General features: G+C 44.1%; 1 long non-coding RNA gene and 1 pseudogene across 1 annotated transcript; both read left to right on the forward strand.

The window, feature by feature from the left end:
• Positions 1–219: 219 nt before the first annotated feature.
• LOC103545729 (class I histocompatibility antigen, Gogo-B*0201 alpha chain-like) lies at positions 220–4,446 on the forward strand (annotated as a pseudogene).
• Positions 2,796–3,201, forward strand: LOC139077474 (uncharacterized). Its single transcript, XR_011530041.1, has 2 exons — positions 2,796–2,922; positions 3,009–3,201. It is a non-coding gene; the product is annotated as an uncharacterized lncRNA (long non-coding RNA).
• Positions 4,447–17,946: the final 13,500 nt, after the last annotated feature.

Raw genomic sequence — 17,946 nt, forward strand, 5'->3', positions numbered from 1 at the left:
AGCCCACTCCCGGCCCCATCAACCCTGGACATGGAGACCTGGGAGTCAGGCCGGGTCTCAACCCCTCCCCGACCCCATGCTCCTATTCCCTGATGTATTTCTACACCGTCGTGGCCCTGCCCGGCCCGGCCCGGCCGCGGGGAGCCCCGCTTCATCGCCGTCGGCTACGTGGACGACACGCAGTTCGTGCAGTTCGACAGCGACGCCGCGAGTCCGAGGATGGAACGGCGGGCGCCGTGGGTGGGGCAGGAGGAGCCCGAGTATTGGCACCGGAAAATGCACATCTACAATGACACCGCGCAGAGCTTCCGTGGGAGTCTGAACACCCTGCGCGGCTACTACAACCAAAGCAAGGCTGGTGAGCGAGGGTCCCGGGGTCCAGGGCGCGACTTCCATCCCCCAGGGTCACCCGGAGGTACGCCATCAGGGCCCTCGATCCGGGAAGAGCCCGCGGAGATTCGCTTGGGTTTTGGGATTGTTTTCGAGTGTTGCTGAAAAGGCACTGACCAGTCACAGCCCATAGGTCTCTCGAGGGAGCAGGGCTAAGTGGACCAGGCTAACTGTGTGGGCGGGGCCAGAGTCTCACACCCTCCGGTGGCTTTGTGGATGCGCCCTGGGACAGGACAGGCGCCGCCTCCGCAGTACAGTCAGTTCGCCTGTGAGGGCGCTGACTACCTCGCTGTGAAGGAGGACCTGCCCTCCTGGACCGCGGCCGACAGGGCGGCTCAGATCTCCCAGCACAAGTGGGAGGCGGCCGGAGAGGCGGAGCGAACTCAGGAACTACCTGGAGGTCACGTGCGTGGAGTGGCTCCTCAGATACCTGGAGAACGGGAAGGAGACGCTGCAGCGCGCGGGTACCAGAGGCCGCGGATGCCTTCTTGATCTCCTCTTGGGCTGAAGGTAGTGTCTGCCTAGTAGGGGACGAAAATGGGATCTAAGCTGGAATACTGTCCCTCCCATGGGTGGGGAGAGTGAGGAATACACCCAGGTGTTCAGATTGGCTACCAGAGCCCGACTAGCCCAGAGTGCCCACCTTCTCTGTAGAGGATTAAAGGATGCAGTGTCTCTGGGGAGGGAGGAGGAAGCCGTCCCTGAAACAACTAATCGGTGGTTCTCTTTGACTCTGGCAGTAGCTCTGGGAAGCACGGGGGACCTTATCTCTCAGGCCTTGTCCTCTGTCCACACCCAATATGTTTAAGGTCTGACTCTAGCTTTTGTAGTCGTTTGTCCTCTACCCAGGTCATGACCTCAGTCACTTTTGTCCCTTTCAGAAACCTGCCCCCTACCCTAGGATGTCTCTGATTCTAGAAATTTCCAGAGAATAGAGATTATCCCAGATTCCTGTTTTCAGGCTGGTGTCTGGATTTTGTGCTCCCTTCCCCACCCCGACTGTCCTGTCCATTCTCAGGATGGTCACATAAGCGCTGCTTCAGTGACCCAAGACAGGTGAAAAGTTCCTGAATTTTTTGACACTTCTCCTCACACCCCCCAAAGACCCATGTGACTCACCACCCCATGTCTGACCATAAGGTCCTGGACTTCTACCCTGCGGAGATCACCTTGACCTGGCAGAGTGACGGGGAGGACCTGACCCAGGACACAGAGCTTGCGGAGACCAGGCCTGCAGGGGACAGGACCTACCAGAAGTGGGCAGCTGTGGTGGTGCCTTCTGGAGAGGAGCACAGATACACGTGCTGTGTGCAGCATGAGGGGCTGCCTGAGCCCGTCACCCTGAGATGGGGTAAGGAGGGAGCCGTGGGCTCAGAGCCTCTTCTCAGGGAAATCAGGAGCCCTTCTGGAGACCTTCAGCAGGGTCAGGGCTGAGGCCCAAGGGTCAGAGCCCTTGCTGTCCATTCTGTTCCCTTCCCTTCCCTCAGAGCCACCTCCATAGTCCGTCATCCCCATCGTGGGCATCACTGCTGGCCTGATTCTCCTTGTGGTCACTGGAGCTGTGAACTGAAGGAAGAAGCGTTCAGGTAGGGAAGGGGTGGGGTTGGGTATCCTTGTCTCACTGGAGGGTTTTAGGCCCAGGCAAAAGTTTGTCCTGCCTCCTTAATGGGAAATCCCATTCACAGCCACATGTGCTTTCCTGGTCTGGGCTCCTATGTGCTAACACTTACTCTTTAGTAAAGCACATGTGAAAATGAAGCACAAATTTATCACTTTGATGCATCTGGTCATGGGGACGTGATTCCCAGGAGTACAGGTCAGAGGTGAAGGTCACTGTTGTGTACAAACCTCCAGGAGGGCAGTTGGTCCAGTCCCCCCACATGTACTGTCCTCATGTTTCCTAATCCTGCCCTAGGTCTGTAGTCACAGTTCTGGAAATTTCCCTGGAGTCCAGGACTAGGAGCTTCCTTTAGAAACTCTTCTCTGTTTTTTCACAGGATATTTTCTTCCCACAGGTAGAAATGGAGGGAACCACACTCAGTCTGCAAGTATGTATGAAGTGGTGGGGGGTGAGCCCTGAGACCCTTGGAATAGTGTATATGGGAGCCCATGGTGGGAGCTCCCCCACCCCACAGTTCCTTCTTTAGTCTCCTGTCCTGTAGACTCTGACCACGTCTGGTTTTGTTCTACTGCAGGCGACAGTGCCCAGGGCTCTGATGTGTCTCTCACTGCAGGTGAGATGCTAGAGGCCTGAAGAGGGAGAGAGGTTGGGGCAGAAGGAACAGACCTGGGTTATGGGGAGTTTTTGAGACATTTTGAGCATGCAATGGGCTGTTCAGAATGTCACCACTTACAGTGACTGACGTGAATTTGTTCATAATTATTTCTTCTATATTGTGAGACAGCTGCCTTGTGGGGAACTGAGTGATGCAAGATTTGTTCATGTCCCATCTCCCATTGTGACTTCAAGAACCTCTGATTTGTCTTTCTGCAAAGGGCATCTGAATGTTTCTGCAATTCTCTTAGCATAATGTGAGGCTGTGGGGTGACTGGTCTTCCCCATGACCCCTCCCCACACTGACCTGTTCTTTGCCTGATCGGCTTTCTTGTTCCAGCAGGCAGAGCTGGGCTCTTTCCATCCCTGTCTTAACTTCTTGATGCACTGAGCTGCAACTTCTTCCTTACTGAAAATAAGAATCTGGATATCAATATTTGTATTTAAATTCTTGCTGTGAGTAATTGATGGGTTAGTCAAAGGAAAAGATTTCTAAAATTTGAGAGAAGGAATAAATGGAAGCACTGAGAACCTTCCAGGGTCTCCATGTTTGCTGTGCTGAGTCTGTTGCAGGTGGGGACAGGAGAAAGCTCTGAGCAGCAGAGTGTAGATAGGACCTTTGCCCAGTCGGTGCCCAGCGTGTCATGGGCTTTCATGTGGTCAGTCCTCAGCTGGGTCATCTTCACTGTTCCTTTGTTCTTGTCCATTCAGTAGAAACTTGTGCCACCAGGCCATGTGATCACAGGGACTGGGACATCACCCATGGCTTGTCTCCAGGACCGTGGGCATTGAGGGCTCAGCCTCCATCTTTTGGTTGTTTATTGGTTATTTCTTTGTTTCTATAGAGGATTATGTCTGTTCTTGTTGATCCTGCATCCCCTTCATTCATTGGGTGCTGAGCTTGTAAACTGGTTCAAGTCTGGGAATGGATTGAGGGGCCATAACTCTATTTTTGATTCAATTAGACTTCTGTTCACTGGACCTAAAATCTTCTGCTTCTACATATCAATGAAGGATTTAGTTGGCTTCCTATATTTCAGTTCTAGGAACACCATGATCAACTAGGCAACACCATAGGTCTCCTTAGGTCGGACTGTTCTGATTGCTGCTTTGACTCTGCTGTCCATTCTGCTAACTACACTCTCCTTACGTTTGGCAGTTGAGTGTGCCAACGGGCCCCTGCAACACTAGGATCCAATTACTTGCATCGCATTTAGGTTTCCCATTTCAGTGGCTGCAGTTATCAGTGTAAGGCCTGGCCTAAAGAGAAGAGAGATCCCAGGACTCTTTAAGGATGCTAGGGCTCCCCTTGCAAAATTCTTTCTCACTGTTTACTATGAAAGCTGTGTCATCCAGACCCCCCCAGGGTGAGTGGGTAGGTCTTAAATGACAAATCCACTCTAACATTCCAATCTCCCTAAGTCTTTGAATCCTTCCTCTACAGTAAACCAAGGCAGGTCCAACATTTCTAGCTCACTCACTGTGAGCCAAGTTTTGGTCCACGTTTCAGCCAACCAACCAAAGAAACTACTCGAGCCCTTTCTGAGGGGAGCTGCAACATCAAGTGCAGAATCTGGGCTAAGTGGGCTCATAACAGAAAATTTGGCCTCATTCAACTTTATCTTCTTCCACCATTGTCCTACGCCCTTAATATCCATTCCCACACATGTTCCCCAGATTTTTATCTGTATAAATTGGGAAAATCTCTAACTGATATATGTGCATCACCGTTAAAAATAATGATCCTGAATGCATTACAATCAGAAATTTCCATAAAGTTATTTCTTTTTGGATGAAAAGACATTTTTCTGAAAGTGTAACCTGCTTAAGTATTTAGCTTCGTTCTAATTAAAAATATCACACAGGTTTAGGAACTCAACAAATCAGTTAAGAGACAATGTAATAGATAATCTAAGAGAAATATGAACAATGCTTTTGTACATGGGTTTCAGAAAAGAGGACATTTACATGGCCAATAAATTCATGAAAAATGGCTCAACATTTTTAATCAGAGGGGAAATTCAAATGAAACCATGATGTGGTATCACTGTACACCTCCCAGAATGGCTAAAATGAAAAAGTCAGACGAAAGTCAATTGTTGGCAAGAATTTGGACTAATTCTATCTCTTAGATATTGCTAGTGGGAGAGTAAATTGATTCAAATACTTAAAAAACTTCTTTGGTGGTACCTACTAAAGCCAAACATTAGCTCACCCTAAGACCCAGCATTTCCACTCCTAGGTATATACCCAGGAGACCTGTACACGTATGTGTGGCAAAATACATGAAAAAATTATCCATAGCAGCACAATTTGTAAAATCTGAATATAACACAAATGCCCATGAACAGTAGAGGACGGGAAGTATGGTCTAGTCATTCAATGGAACACCTTATAAACATGACGGTGAATAAACTAAACACACACAGCAATGAGGATGAGGCCCCATGACATCTCTGTTGGGTGAGAGAGCCAGAACAGAGGGACATCCACTGTACAATTCCATTCTATCAAAAACTGACCCAACTCATCTATAGTATTAAAAATCAAGAGATGATTCCTTTGGGGTCGAGGGTTAGTGTATGACTGAATAGGATTCAAGAGGGTTTCCTGGGATGCTGGAAATGTTTCTTGATGTGGTTGTTGCTTATCCCAATGTTTATTTTGTGAAAATCCACTGCACACTTATGATTTGTCCACCTGTCTCTATGGGTGTGGCCCTTCATAAAAATATACTTTTCTGGATTTTTTTTTAAGATTTTATTTCTCCTTTTTCTCCCCAAAGCCTTCCGGTACATAGTTGTCTGTTTTTAGTTATGGGTCCTTCTAGTTGTGGCATGTGGGATGCTCCTCAGCATGGCTTGATGAGTGGTGCAATGTCCACTCCCAAGATGCGAACTGGCGAAATCCTGGGCCGCCGCAGTGGAGCGTGCGAACATAACCACTCTGCCACCGGGCCGGCCCCTGACTTTTCTGGATTTTTGAAACAATTTTTTCTAAGCTGACATTGACTTCTTGCTGAAAGCCCTTAGAAATGCTAAATTGAAAAATCACTGCAATTTTAAAAAGTCCAAGGGAATACATGCCTCTGATTCAGATATAAACAGGAGAATCTAAAGCAAAAGTAGTAAGCCTAGGAGCTGACACCTGAACAGCTTTGAGAATGGTTATCAAGTCAGGAACTGGGTATCAAAACCCAAACAGGCCCCTGGGAGGTGGAGAGTGTGAAAGATTCCCGTAAGCAGTGCATGAAGGAGTCATGGACAGTGGCTAATGTGTTGGTTGGCTGGTTAGGAACTTGAGAAAAATAAAGGTGGAAAATTGAGAGATGGAGGAGAAATGTTTTCACAGACCTCTTGCCTAGGGCTGGGTGGGTGAAGCTATTGATGTGCATGTGTTACAGCAGAGGGTATCCAGGTGGTAGGGGCTGCTTGTAATCGAGCGGGGGAGATGACTTGATGGAGAGTGTCACTCAGCCTCTCCCCAAGACGACAGGGCTTGCTCAGGGAGTCCTGTGCAAAGTGGCCGTGATGACTGGGATGGAGACTGCAGATGCACAGTACTGTGGCTCTCCACTTACCAAGGCTGATCAGGCACCTGCCACTGCTGATCGCCTAGCCTGCTGATACCACATGTTTCTTTCAAAAGAGAAATAAAGAGGCCAGCCCCGTGGCCGAGTGGTTAAGTTTGCCTGCTCTGCTTTGGCGGCCAAGGTTTCGCCAGTTCAGATCCTGGGCGCAGACGTAGCACCGCTCATCAGGCCATGCTGAGGTGGCGTCAACCAGAGGCACTCACAACTATAATACTCAACTATGTACTGGGAGGCATTGGGGAGAAGAAGGGAAAAAAAAAAAAGATTAGCAACAGATGTTGCCAATCTTTAAAAGGTGCCAATCTTTAAAAAAAGAAAAACAGAAATAAAATATTCAAAATTAAGCAGAAAACAGAGTTGTCTGAGATAGATGTGTCGTTGCAGATATAGGGGAGAGTTCAACAGTCTTAAACCTGTGAAGAAATTTACGGCACTGGAAAAGACTTTCTGCAAGTAGAGAAGTTAAAGCAGTTGTAAAAGTTCTGCTTCACTTCAGACATATCCAGAATGTTTTGCAGGTAAGTTCTACCAAACCTTCAAGGCGGGTTCCTGATCTTATATCAAATATTCAAGAAAATGGAGAAATAATGGGAAAGTGAAACACCTGATTTGATTAGACATGAGTAACATTGATCCTAAAACCAGTTAGGGAACAATAAGGAAAAAAACACTATAGGAAAATCACCTTTAAGAATTCAGATGAAAAAATCGTGAGAAAAAAGGTGGACTGTATACAGAGATACACTTTACAGCAATTAAATCCCTTGACCAAGTTCGTCTACCAAGAATGCGGTGGCATTTAAACTTTAAACCTTTCAATGCAACTCACCAATTAATTCAAGAATAAACAAAGACAAGGGATGATCATAGCTTAGAAGATGTAGAAAGTAATACAGATGAAATTCAACACTCCATCTGACTCACACTTCTTCTTCAGTGTCTTCCACCTTTAAGAACCCATGTATTAGATTAACTCTCCCTCCCAAATCAGGATCATCTCTTCATTCCAGGTTCCATGCCTTTAGTAACATCTGCAAAGTCTCTTTTGCTATATAAAGTAACATATTCACAGGTTCTAGAAATTAGGGTTTGGACATATTTGTGGGGCCATTATTCCGCCTACCACATTATATATGGTGATTGAATGAAGAGGTTTATATTAGTCTACTTAAAGTCCCAGAAGGTGAAAAGGGAGTAAATGGAGGGAGGTATTGCTGTAAAGAGATCATGGCTAAGGATTAAGCAGATATATAGAGAATAATAAGAACAAAAAGAGACCCACATTGATTCATATTTCACTGGAACATCATACGGTAAAGACATACGATGATCCCAAAAGAAAGAGCAGATCATCTAAAAGGAAATGGAACCATGGGCCCTCTAGGACCAGTTCAAACTTATCCCCTCTTATCAACAGAAGTTTTTTCAGGGGCAAGCCAAAAATTTGCAAGTTACCTAGCCAGAGCATGCACAGAGGAGAAAATCTTGACCAGAAAAGATCTGAGAACTAAAGATTCTCCTCACCCCACAGAACCAAAGAACCAGGACATGACCAGAACTTGAAAGTCTGACTCTCATCAGAAGTGAGGCATCACTTGTGTAGGAAGATCAGGCGTTCAAGCCCCCTCCACGCTTTACCATAAATGTTTAAAGCCCACCAGTCGAAAGCTGCCCCTGCAGCATTTCCGTGTACTGGCCTGTTCTCCCTGACCTCTTAAGTTTCACCCCAAACCCTGAATCAGCGTAGACAGATTTGAGAGAGTTTGTCTCCTGTCTCCTTTCATGCCAACCTTGCAATAAAGCTTTTTCCTTTTAGAAGCTGATGCCATAATAATTGGCTTTTTGGGAGAATCAGGCAAGAGAACCACATGTTTTGTGGTAACAGGAACAACTACACTTAGAATACAAATAAATAAATTCTCCCAGCCAGGAACGGCAGCCAAAAGACAGTGAAATAACATCGCAGGAGCTTGAGGGAGAACCCACGTCACGCTAGGAATTTGGGGCTGGGAAATCTGTCTGGCATGTATAAGACTAAAAAAGACATTTTCATATCAATATAACTTCATTTATTAGCAAAATATCTACTCTAAATATATTCACAAGGTCATACAGACATATAAGAGAGAAAGTAAGCAGAAAAATTAATTGGTAATGATAGGTACAGGTAAATTAATACTGTCTGTATAAATATTGATAATGAGAAGTTCAAAGCACAGAAATAAGATAATTAAAACACTTAACGTGTTGTTAGAGTTTCTTTCCCTGTCTTCCCACTTCCATCTAGGCTGTGTCATCTCTGAGGGCTGAGAGCTTGATTCTTTTTATTCAGACTCCACTCCTTATACATAGTACCCAGAATAAAGTAAGCATTTAACACATGTTTACCAAATGAATGAGTTCCCTGGAAGTTAGAAGACCAGAATGTGTGATGCATAAGTACAACTGAAAAGAGGCTGAAGGGAGTGACATCAGAGAATATGGTGGCATAGGGAACTTTAAGGGCCTTGTCCCCACACAGAACAATGAAAAAACTAGCAAAAATTGTCAGAATCAACTTCATCAGTACTTTGGAATATCATTTAGAGTTTTTATAGCTACCCAGAAAATGCTAAAAATAGAAAAAGGCAACAGAAACTCAGTAGGAGAGCTCTGTGGTATCTTCACTTAGCCTTGGCCCATATCCTGCGCCTCAGCTCAGCTGTGATCTTGAAAATGGCAGCCTGTGCCTCTAGTGTGGGTTCTTTTTTTTTTTTTTTTTGAGGAAGATTAGCCCTGAGCTAACTACTACCAATCCTTCTCTTTTTGCTGAGGTAAACTGGCCCTGAGCTAACACCCATGCCCATCTTCCTCTACTTTATACATGGGATGCCTGCCACAGCATGGCTTTTGCCAAGCATTGCCGTGTCTGCACCCAGGATCTCAACCTACAAACCCTGGGCTGCCGAGAAGCAGAACATGCGCACTTAACTGCTGCACCACCAGGCTGGCCCCTTCTGTGGGTTCTTGATGCCAGAGGAGTCAGAGTGGACCTTGTTCTTAAAGAATTTGATGATTTTCTGTTATGATCTTTAGGATGAAGGTAAACAGCTTGTCTTTAATTGCCCTCACTCAGAACTCTCTCAGGGCAGAGAAGGAGCTAAGGAAAAGGGCATCTCACAAAAATATGTAAATGCCAGTGAGCCAGCAGCTGTCACCTGGAGCAAAAGACATCAGTTGAGGCACATAATAGACATGTAGAAAAGCCTGGGAGGAAAAGCTGGAGAGTGAAGTGTTTTGGGCAATAGGGGCTGTGAAAACTTCCCACAAGTTCCCGGGAATCTAGAAGGCCATGCAAATGCCCAGGTAGGGGCACGTGATCAGAAAAGACTTGAGGAGGCCATGAGATCATATCACTGGCTGCTCTTCAGTCTCCACACGAGCAGGAAGGGAAGGCAAAGGCAGAGTTGTAAACTGCCCATATGACTGTAGAAGGCATGCCCCAACACACACACACACACACACACACACACACACACACACACGCAAACTCAGATCCCAGCTCCAAAGACTGGAAAATGTTTTGTTTGCTTTTTACTTTTGGGCTCCAGACATTTGAGGAAATCTCTGTCAAATCACTAGCTGGCCACTAAGCTAACAGATCTAAGACTTGAGTGACCACAGATAACAAAGACTACAGTCTAGACAGAAACAGCTAAGACAATTCACTAAAGAAACAGCTACAACCCACAACAAGTAACAACAAATAGCACCAGAGTAGGGGGAAATCTGATTTTCAGAGTAATCACATTATAATATTCTAAACGTGTAGTTTTCAGCAAAAATTATGAGGCATTAAAGGAAACCAGAAAGTATGGCCCATTCACTGGAAATAAATAAATTGACAGAAACTATTCCTGAGGAAGCCCAGACGTTGGCCTTACTAGAGAAAGAATTTAAATCAACTGATATGGATCAAGCTGCTGCAGGGAGAGAAGCCCAAGGCATTCTGGATTACATGTGATCTATATCACCGACCCGGAAGTATAAACATCCTGACCTGATTCATATCTAAAGTTACATGACCACACGGTAACCACACTCCACCTGCACTGATACCATTTTAACGACGTTTTTACATGATCTTTCCTTTGTCTGGTAAAAATTAACTCACATACCTATGCATTATAAATTGAACCCTGCCATCAGCACACTGCAACTCTTCACTGCCCATTGGTCCTGTCCTCATGCCGTTCTCTGAATAAAAGAGCTCTACTACCAGACCTTGAGAGTCCATGAAATCTTTCTTTCAACTCCTCAGCTCACCAAGCGTACATCACAACTATCTTAAATACGCTCAAAGAGCTAAAGGAAACCAGGGACGAGGAATTGAAGGAAGCCAGAAGAATTATGATTCACCAAACAGAGATGATCATAAAGAGATAGAAACATTTTCTTTTTTTTAGGACGATTAGCCCTGAGCTAACGTCCACTGCCAATCCTCCTCTTTTATGCTGAGGAAGACTGGCCCTGAGCTAACATCCGTGCCCATCTTCTTCTGCTTAATATGTGGGACGCCTACCACAGCATGGCGTGCCAAGTCGTGCCATGTCTGCCCCCAGGATCTGAACCGGCAAATCCGGGCTGCCGAAGCGGAATGTGCAAACTTAACCACTGCGCCTCCAGCCCGGCCCCAGAGATAGAAATTTTTTCAAGGAACCAAATAGAAATACTTTAGCTAAAATGTGTAATAAGTGAAATGAAAACTTCACCAGAGAGGTTCAACAGCAGATTTGAATGTGCAAAAATAGAGTCATCAAACTTGAAGGTAGGACAATTGAAATTATGCGGAAAGAAAAAAGAATGAATAAAAATGAAGAGAGCCGCAGAGATAGCAGTATACCATCCAGCATACCAAGATACATGTTGGGAGCCCCCATGCGAGAGGAGAGAGAAACATCAAAGGAGTATTTGAAGAAATAATGGTCAAAGCCCTCCCAAATTGAATGGAATTCATGAATCTACGCATTCAATAAGCTCATCAAACTCCAGCAGCATAAAGCTAAAGAAATCCACACAGAGACTTAATCTAATCAAACTGTCAAATCCAAACACAAATAAACAATCTTGAAATCAGCAAAAGAGAAGTAACTAGGAACCCATAAGGCATCCTCAATACGATTAACACTCGAGTTATCTGGAGAAACTATGTAGTCCAGAAGGCAGTGTGATGACAAATCTAAAGACTGAAAAAAACTGTCAACCAAAACTTCTATATCTGTGTTGAGGCAAATAATCCATAGCCAACCTATAAATCAGAATTGGGGTGAGTTTATCATGAGCCAGAGTGAGGATTCTAACCCGGGAAGGCCTTAGAAGGAGAAGTATATGGTCCAGTACAGTCTTATATGTTTTTAGAACAAAGGACATACATTAAACACACCTAGGATACATTTTCATCCAAATTTCAGAGGTACTCAGTTGCAAAGAGGTATTGAGTTGTCCAAGAAGGGATTAATCCACGTTATCAACAGGGCATTACCAGTAGGCTGTAAGAGAGGAGGTATGCATTCTTATCTTAAGAGAGTGCATTCTTGACATAAGGATAAGCAGATGTACAATGTATGTTTGATAGGACATAAGTCAGGCTTTTTATTTTAAGCCTAATCAGTTTTGAACTTGAGTAGCTACCTCACATACCTCAATATGTGAAAATCTCTTGTTATCTGTCACAAGTATCTTTTAGAAATAAGGGAGAAATTAAGACCTTCCCAGGTGAACGAAAGCTGAGGGAGTTCATCTCTAGTAGGTTTGACCTACAAGTAATGCTAACAGAGGCCCTTTAGGCTGAAGTAAAAGGGCATCAGAAAGTAACTTCAAGCTTGATAAAGAAATAGAGAACACTGGGAAAGATGACTAAATGGCTAAATGTAAAAGCCAGTATTGTTGTTTTTTCTGTTTGTTTGCAATTCCTCTTTTTCTCCCTCTATGATTTAAAAGACAACTGCAAATGCAGATGTCCGACAGCTGATGAATGGCTAAGGGAAAAGGGGATATCCATACAATGGAATATTATTTGTCCATAAAAAAAGAATGAAATACTCATACATGCTATAACATGCATGGACCTTGAAAACAATATGATGAGTGAAAGAAGCTAGACACAAAAGGCTACATATTATACAGTTCCCTTTATACGAAATATCCAGAAGAGGCCAACGCATAGAGACAGAAAGCAGATTAGTGGTTTCCATGGGCTGGGGGTAGAGGGGAATAGGGGGTGACTGCTTGAGGCTAAGCAACTTCCTTCTTGGGTGATGAAACTGCTCTGGAACTAGATAGAGGTGATGGTTGAACAATATTGCATATGCCCTAAATGACACTGAATTGTGCACTTGAAAATGGTTAAAATGGAAGTTTTGTGTATTTTACATCAACTTTTTTAAAAGGCTGGGGAATATATTCCAAAAACTTTTGTATAGTAAATGCGAAGGTTTGCTTTAGATTCTGCTCATCTTTCTTCTCTCCTCAGGACTTCATTTCCCACTTAGAGCTCACTCTTGGTCTTCTGACTGTGGAAAGCTGCCTTTCAGAACATCCTGTCAGATCGACAAGATCTAAACCCCTAAATGACTTCCTGCTTTGGATCCAAAGTGTCAGATGCCAGTCTGAGGCTAATTTTCAGTGGGTGTTAGGAGAGTGTCCAATTAGTAGGATTCAGTTAACAATGATGGGTGTTAATGTTCGAGGTGTCCTGTGTACGTTAATGAAGAGAAGCCTATTCACAAATCAATACACAGTGGTATGTGCAGCTGGAATCCTCAGCAGAGGAACTAAAGATGGCTGTAGGAACACCAGGCACCCCGCTGCTAGCTGAACGACTCACTCATCTGCCACCCACAACTGAAGAAAGACTGGAACTCTTACCTTGGCCTGTCCTTCAGCTGTGTTCCACTGGGTGTGGACAGACTGTGAGTGTGAAAGATCCTGGGATCTCAGTTGCTTTTCCTGCTTTTGAGAAGCTTCTGCCCATATGACTGATGCCCATGTGAGCTGTGCAGGTCCTGAGTGTCCTTTAATTCTCAAGACCAACATTTTCTATGATCCAAGGCTTAGGTTCTCAGGGTCTCAGATTCTGAAGCTTAGAAAGGGAAGAATCCATCCAACTCCTTCAGGTGTGATGGGATAAAAAATATACATACATGTACACGTGTAGAAATAGATACATACATTTATATATATATATATACGACAAACGGTAACCTATAAATTGATGCTATTCTTAATATCGCCTGTATTGCTCAGCTCTTTAACCATCTCTTTAACCACAGGATGGATGGTGGATTGTGGAGGAAGAGTCCCTTCCTTCTTCTGAGGAGCCATCTGTAGGGATTTCCGCCCTGTGAAGTCCAAAGCAGAGATTTGTGTCAGGTTGAGGTAGGAAGGAGATCTGGACTTCTTTTCCTTATCACTTTACTTCAAATGTTTTCTTTTGAAAGTTCAAATATGTTTTTTATATTAGAAAATAAAAACCTGTTCAATCATAGAAAACTTCGAAATGCAGAGAAGAAATATAGAAATATGGTTTGTCCTCAGAAAATCACTGTTAAGTGTTGCATTGTTGAAACTTCATAGACTCCAGTGTGAAAGGTGCTGTCTGGACTTGCTATTTGTAGCGGTCCTGATTTTCATTCTGTGGTTTTATATGTGTTACATATATGAAATATACATATGTAATATAGTAGTAATAAAATAGTATGGTATGTACTATTATGTAAATATAATTTGTATATTACATAAATTATAATTTATACTTACATAACTTATAAATTATCATTTATGTGTTATATAAATAATAGTATATAAAATACAATTAGATGTGTGTGTGTTTGTTCATTTTACAAAGTTGCATTCACATGTTATGGGTTATTCTGAATGTTACTTTATGAAATGAAATTTGTTGTTATACAACAAATATTTTTCCGTGTTATAAACTCTGCATAAATTTTGCACCTCTTTTACAAGCTTCATACCATTTCAAGCAAAGAGATATTACCAGTCCCCATTTGTATCCATCTATTTTTGTCTCCTCTTATTGTAAATAATGATTTGGCAAGCACTGTTTTGCATAAAGATTCCTCTATACTTGGGATGTTTAAAATTCATAGGCCACTCAAATGGTACGTATTAGGTCAAAGAGTTCAAAGATTTTTAAGCCTTTTCATGTACATGGTCAAATTCTTCTCCGAATCGCTGTACTGACATAGTCATTCATTTGACACATTTACTGAGCCCCAACTGTGTGCTGGGGATGATGCTGAGGATACAGCGGTGAAGGAACAGACAAGACCTCTTGCTCAAAGAACATATATGTTAGTGGTAATGACAATAAACATATAATTAGTGATAATTGCTGTGGAGAAAAATATGCTTGGGCTAGAAGATTGGTGAGGGGAGATGGCAGGACATTACATTTCAGACAGTTGTGTTGGACATGATGTTTCTGTGGACTTGACTACTGGATGCGTGAGTGAGACCTGAATGGTGCGAGGAGCAGCCTTAGGGAGGAGATACACATGGGGATTCACAGCAGGAACAGGTGCCCTGAGACAGGACTGGGCAGTGTCCAGTGACTGATATGAGTACAGACGAGTGAGCCAGGCTTAGAGTGATGAGATGAGCCGAGAGTGGTCAGAGGGGCCCTGTCCTGAGGGCCTTGTATGTGAGGGACTGGGCTCCATTCTGCGTAAGAAGGGAGCACACTGGGGTGTTCTGTGGGATGTGGTGGAGAGGATATGTTCTAAGGCACAATTTCAGAGATGTGACACTTTGTCTGTTACATGGGTCATGGACAGCAGGCGTGGGGGTCAGCAAGGAGCCCAGCTGGAAGGCCTACCTGTTCACTGTCGTAGACGATGGTTCCAGGATGGAAGCAGTTGAAGTGCGAGAAGTGACTGGATTCAGTGTTGGTACATTTTTAAGATGGTGTTAGCAGTAATTCACTGGAAAACCACCCGTTTGCTTCCTTGTCTGAATTCCACAACTGATTGAAGCTGGCTTACTGCAACAAACCAATGCAACATACAGGAATTATAAAAGTCAACACCAAGGAAAATATAAATATTTAGATGTGAAGGCTAAACTAACATTTAGTTAAGGCTAAAGCTAGAATATTACTAGGCAAGCTGGAGCATTTGAAACATTTAGGGAGAGTGCTTTAGACGATATATTTATGTGTGTGTGTGCTTGTGTGTTACTTTCTAATATATACTTATATTAAATGTATTTACTATCTGCATATTTACTTTTATAGAGCATTTCTATTTTATATTATATTATATAATATACACAATATGTACTTATAGATGAAAATATACATATTTTATATGTACATTTATGTATCTAAAACATATGTTTGAATATATATATATACGGAGAGATATTTAGTTTTAGGAATTGGCTCATGTGATTGCAGAGGTCGTCAAGTCCAAAATCTGTGGGGTAGGGTAGGACACCAAGTGGAGACCCCAGGAAGAACTGATGCTGAAGTTCAAGTCTGAAAGCAGTCTCCCCATGAGTTCCTCTGCCTTGGGGGAGGACAGGATTATATTTTTCTGTTATGACCTTAAGCTGATTGCATAAAGCTCACTTGCATTTTGGAAGGTAATCTGCTTTACTCAAGCTCTACCTATTTAAATATTAACCTCATCTAAAAAAATAAGTTCACAGAAACATCTAGAAAAACGTTGATCAAAGATCTGGGTACTGTGGCCTAGGCAAGTTGACACAGAAAATTGACCTTCACTTGGGGCCATGGTCACAGGGCCAGTCCCTTGTTTCCTGCTTCAGGCACAGTCTCAGATTTCACACTTAGACAAGGTCAAAGCAAATTAACTCCAAGATGTTCAAAGAACTCAACATCTACAAAGTCAACAAATAAGAATAAAAACCTCAGAAGTCCAAAGAACTTCTTCAGCACTGCTAAAGAGAGAGGGTCCTTTCTGGAGGCCCCAAGACACAGGGGCTATTGGGCTGCAGTCCTAGAAATGTCCTTCTTTCTCCCTACAGGTCTCACAAAGCCTTACAGCCAACCTCAGTGATGTCACCTGAGCTAGGGGTTTGGTTTTCCGATCATTTTCGTGAGTTTCAAAGTGTGATATAGGGATTTTCTTGTAATGATTTTTCTTTGATGGACTTTCACAACCTCTCCTGGCGGCTCTGACATCCCTGCCTGGTCCCTGGAGGGAAGGGACTGTCCTGAACTTCTTTTCAGTATCCTTTTGCTGGGAGTGATCAGCAGACTTGGAGTCAGGGGCGCCCCCCACTCTCTTCTCCTCTCTACTGCACGGTGCTTTAAGCATCTGGGGGACAGGGGGTCTCCATAGTCCGCAGATCTGATGAATATCATTGTCCCATGTCCTGAAATAAAAGCACATGTGCACACGTCAGCTGAAATAAGGAGTCCAGGTAAAGGTTAATTAAGGAATTCACTTGACAATCAAAGTGAGGAGCTCAAGTCCCAGGAAACAGCCCAGCTGAGTGTTCTGAGGAACTGCTCTGAGCTCTACAGATCTGAGTGCAGTGTATATACTTTCTAGCAAAGCAGTGTATGTGTAGGAAAGGGCTTATGCATCTGATAGTCATATACTTCGAGGATAATACAAACAAGAACTTTCTGGTTATGCATCAAACAAAGTTTGGAGTGTTGGTGTTGTCTATGTGTGGAGGGAGGCGACGACCATGGTCTTACTTTTTCCCTCAATCTTTAAGAAATGCTGCTGGGAAATGTGAGAGCGAGGTACCCTTTACCTTTTCTGTTGTGGATCTGTCCAGCGGGCATCTTCAGTCGTGAGATGTGGGGTTGCATATTCATTCTAACACAGGCTTAAGATGGCCTGCATGGCTGCTTCACAGTGCAGCCTGGATTTTGTACTGACTTTAAGCCTCCACAGCTTGCTTGTTAGATTCACCTATGAGACCAGGGACAGAGGTCCCAAAAATTTGTTTACCCTCATAACACCAATGGTTGCATGCAGTGCCAAAGTGGGGAGGTTTCTGAGATGCCACATTAGGGCCTTTGACTCTCCATTTACACAGAGAGAGGGGTGAGTGGAAGTGGGGGCTGATGTCCAGACTGGGAGCCCCAGGATACCTGCAGGATTTCTCCATTGGTGGTTTGTTTTGTCCTGAAGTTTAAGGAATTTGTAAGCAGGAAGAGAAAGCCTTTGAAGAGGGTGAGAGATATTCAGGAGCCAGGTCTAGGGAGTGAAAAAGGATGAGGAAGCAGAAATAAGCAGAGTGAGGTTGACAGGAGGTGAAGAGTCCAGGAGGAGAGGGACCCGGCCTGATGGCAGCAGGTCTGGAGCCTGGAGCCTCAGTGCAGTGAGGCCGGAAGCCCATGAGGCATGGGGAGAGTACAGGACCGTCTGTTGCCCAGAAAAATCACAGGGGAATTTTGTTTTGTTTTGTTTTTGTATGCTATTAAGGTGAATTTGGTAAATAAACCAGGATGGGAAATCAGGGCCTCCTTTTCAAGGATAACTTTTGCAGTCTTCTCCCAGTTTGACCTCACCAGCAGTCTCCTGAAGAAGGGAGCCAGGCACCATCACAAGGCCCATGAAGCCTGCGCTTTCTGCTGGGGTCTCTGTACTTCCCCCTACAGGGTGGGCTGAGGGAGGCCGGAGTGGGAGGTGTGGGCAGGAAGGAGGAG

This window comes from Equus przewalskii, chromosome 19, assembly GCF_037783145.1.
Source record: "Equus przewalskii isolate Varuska chromosome 19, EquPr2, whole genome shotgun sequence".
NCBI classification, from domain to species: Eukaryota; Metazoa; Chordata; class Mammalia; order Perissodactyla; family Equidae; genus Equus; species Equus przewalskii.